At 33.7% G+C, this 4420-nt stretch overlaps 1 pseudogene; it reads right to left on the reverse strand.

Moving 5' to 3' along the window:
* Window positions 1–1891: 1891 nt before the first annotated feature.
* LOC110294123 overlaps window positions 1892–4420 on the reverse strand; it is a 7041-nt pseudogene continuing 4512 nt past the window's right edge.

Genomic DNA, 4420 nt, shown 5'->3' on the forward strand with positions numbered 1-4420 from the left:
CATTCACAAGTTTTAAAAATGAAATATCAGTATTTTATAAAACTGCAATTGAAACAAAAATTTTAAACAATCCATCATTTCAAGTGGAAATAAAATTTAGCCATTTTGCATGATGGCTCCATTTTCAGTATTTTAAAGTCTTGATGTCTTTTATTTTAATCTTATTTACCAATAGTAATTTGGAAGAAAATGTATTAGTTATATTTATTTCTAAACCGGTTTCCCATTTTCTCTAAATATACCATACCTTATAGAATAAAGATGTTTTCGGTTGAAGAAATAAGTTTAGTAAACACAAGCATTAAGTAAAGTCAACAAGTGATAATCTGCTTAAGTAACTTATCACGGGGAAGAGCATAAAAGTCTATTTATAAAATGATTACAGCCAAATATGGAATCACTTGAAATTGTAATTATTGTGTAATTATTAAGCCAAACAAAGGCTTAAATACTGTAAATCAGAGTGACTAGGACNTGAGAACAATCAGTAGTCATGACACAAGCTAAGTAAAGATATCTAAAAGCACAGTGTACATGGAGAGTTCCCTGTGAATGGTACACACATGTCAAAGTCACAAGTCCTCGGCTGCTTTAGCCTGGCTTCAGTGGTTAGATACTCTTGTGGCTAGTTATGTGTGTCAACTTTACACAAGTGAACCTCATCAGAGAGGAAGGAGCCTCAGTTGGGAAAATGTCTCCATGAAATCCAGCTGTAAGGCATTTTAATTATTGATCAATGGGAAAGGGCACACCGTATGTATTGTGGGTAGTGTCACCTCTAGGCTGGTGANTCTGAGTTCTATAAGAAAGGAGGCTAAGGAAGCCAAGGGACACAGACCAGTAGGCAGTATCCTCCATGACATTTAATTAAGCTCCTGCCTTAGGTTCCAGCTCTAATTGAGTTCCTGTCCTGATTTCCTTTGGTTATGAACAGCAATGTATAAGCTAAATAAACTACTTCTTCCTCAACTTGCTTTTTGGCTGTGCTATTTCTCCACAGTAATAGAAGCTCAGACTAAGGCACATACTCTGAGAAACATACATGCTTTTCTTTCTGCCTCTGTGGTTAATATTCCTGTGAATGTTCTTGGATCTGCAGTACTATTTTCACTGAAGAGTTCATTTAACACAGAGATTTAGTGTATGTTTTATACAGTGATATGCATCCTGCTAATGTTCACAATGTTTGCATCACAATGTTTCTGTTGATATGTGCATATATTAACATCTCTACTCTCTCTCTCCCTCTCTCTCCCTCTCTCTCTCTCTCCCTCTCTCTCTCTCTCCATCTATCTATGTATCATCATCTATCTAGGTGTCTATATGAGCACAACAATGGTACTCATCTTATGATATTGAGGTGACAAACCACTTTGCAGGTGAATTTAAGGCCTGCTCCATAAGAGAAAATACTTGCTGATAGTGCATATCTGGTCAAAAAAAATCTATTGTTGGGTAGCTCAAAAGCCTCAGAGGTGAACCAATTACTGTTATTAAAATAAAAAGGCAGAGTATAAAATTGTCTTCTAAATTCATATTTCTGTGACCATAAATTACTGAAGTTCTCAGAACTCATCATATAATTTTTTGTGCATTGAATTTTTTAGCTCAGTAATGCACAACTGATCAAANTGTGTAGAATAGAATAAACTTCTATGTAGTACTCACAAATAAATGGGATATCTACATGATTCTCTCCCNCCATCTTCTCAGAGACCACTGAAGAAGAGGGCTGGAAAGAACACTATAACCAGGCATGGGGAGGAGCAGCAGCAAATGGAGTGGTAGCCTCTGGACATGACAAGACTACTGTATTCAAGACTACTGTTTCAGGGATGTTGACTGTGCTAAAGTCAAGACAGAANATGTTATAGTATGAATCCCCAATTAATTACTGTCCAACTGTTGAGAGCTGAAGGATAACGGGAAAGGAGACACAGTTTTCTTTAAGGGTAAAGCTACTGGCAGGTTCACCATGCTTCAATGAATGGCCCCAGACGTAGGGATACATGGGCAGCACAGGTAGACTTGATGGGTAATTGAAGAAAGCAAAAAGGTACATGAAATTGGAAGNAGGAGATGGAAAAGTCAGGTTTGGAGAGAACTAAGGGAAGATATTTGATGAATATTATGAAAATACATTGTGTGCTTGAATGAAATATTTTGAAGAATTAAGAAAGTATTAATTTAAAAATGTGATATTTACTATAAAAACTGAAACATTACTATAACTANTGAAGTTATCNTACGTGTTAAAATTACTTGTAGGCCTTAGCATTTGAAAAAGTCAGTCATGTACAAGGACCTTGTCATTATTGATAAAAACATANAACTNTGACAAGAACAGTTCCTAATTAAGAAAGTGGTGAATCAAAAAAAGCCAAGTTTTATTTTTAAAATTCATTTTCTTAAAAGAAAGCAGGTAGGCATGGTTGTGCATGCCTTTAATCTCAGCACTTGGGAGGCAGAGGCAGGTGAATTTCTGAGTTTGAGGCCAGCCTGGTATACAGAGTGAGTGCCAGGACAGCCATGGCTTCACAGAGAAACCCTGTCTAAAAAAACAGAGAGAAGAAGAAAAAAGAAAAAAACAAACTCAGTTTCAAAGTAACTGAGCTTTCAAATTTACAAAATAGCATTATATTTAAAAATTATAATTTTTTTAAGATAGCATTGAATGACTTGAAATGAATGATATCTACCATTATTGGAACTCAACAACAGGATAAGGTTCTTCAAAGAGCAATTCTTGCACAAGGCTATGGAGTACAAGGGATTGTTTCTTCAATGGTCAAAGTTGGCCACGATGCTTTAAGTAATCCTCACAATTCATTGGTTAACCAAGCCATACAAACAAAACAAACAAATTCTCTATGTTAATCTTTACATATTAATATTGAGCCCTTTCCATGACTAACTTTGAAAAATAAATTGCAGAATTATTTGGACAGTCAATTCTGTTTTTATTAGTTTTAGTGTTCATGTGGATTTTGAGATAATATATTCATTTGTCAGTATTAGATTTATGGATGGAACTGTATATGTGGGTAAGATTGAATTATTAATTATACAAAATATTGAGTCAATTGGTGGAGTAGTACATATAAAATTTCCATAGTTAATAATCCATAGATAAACGTCCTTCAGTAATAGTTATACCTTCAACAATGTATGGAAAATTACTTTTGTTTTAACCTGAGAAAAGCTTGCTACAAAGGGTTAGGGGAACAATTACAAGTTGAATATAAGCATTACCTGTACTATTATGCATATGAATTCCAATTTTGTTTTACTTTTAAAGTGTTGCATTTCATGTTCAGTAAGCANCAAGACAAAATAAGAAGACTGGTCACATTTTGCCAACTATTAATGCATCTCATGGTTGCATTCAGCATTGTGACCCATGTTTAATGTTTATTGTACCTAAATTATACAGTACATTTGCACAGATATTCCAATCCTCATTCATGTATGATGAAACTCTCCCTTTCCTCTCTGTCACTCTTTTATTCCCATTCTCCCTTTTTTTTTCTTGTCTACACACAGACACACACACACACAGAAACACAGAATAAAAAAAAGTAAAATTTTAATACTTTTCGTTACTGTGCTCAATCTTACATATAATATTATAAGAATGTACAACAAAGAGGAAAACCCAACATCAAATAGTGAGTAGTTATGTAATGTTGTTTACATAATGCAACATCCTTTAATTACTGAAGTATGTGGGCAATAACCCCTTACTTTAAAAAACTTCACCAAATTTATTAGCTATCCATAGTTTTTTATTAAATNTATTACAAGTACTCCTCACCTCAATACCGTAGTTTTAACCCTCTGGGCATTAAAAAATGTAAAAGTAATTTGAATACAATACATACGCCATATCATATTTGTTTAACATTCAACAAACACCCCACCCTTCCCACTCAGCTTTAATTTAGTATTGAATTCCTAAAGTCAACATTTCTTTTTAGGCTTAAAGTATTTTATTGTTGAGATTTTTATCCCTTGTAACTGGAGTTTATTCTTTATGTGAAAGTTAATATGAAAAGGGGAGAATCCTTTTTATAACTGGCACCTTTACAATGACAAACTGTATAAATATATATTTTGAAAATAGAATACTCAAAATTATAGATTTTATTATAACGTGCATAATTTCAGTATAGCTTATTAACATTAGGGAATTATAACACTTGTGTTTGTTGTCTACTATCATTTTATTGAAAAATGCCACTGTTTGAATATGAAAAGCATAATTTTAGAAGTCTTTTTATACCTCACAGGAGATATGAAGTAAGCGGTTGATTAAATACTTTTGAAAACTCAACGTAATCCTCTTAATTGCACAGCTGCTTAAATGCAGACCCCGAATCCACATCTTGGTGAGGAATATTAACTGAGTCGCATTCTCAGC

Source organism: Mus caroli, chromosome 5 (genome assembly GCF_900094665.2).
Source record: "Mus caroli chromosome 5, CAROLI_EIJ_v1.1, whole genome shotgun sequence".
Taxonomy (NCBI): Eukaryota; Metazoa; Chordata; class Mammalia; order Rodentia; family Muridae; genus Mus; species Mus caroli.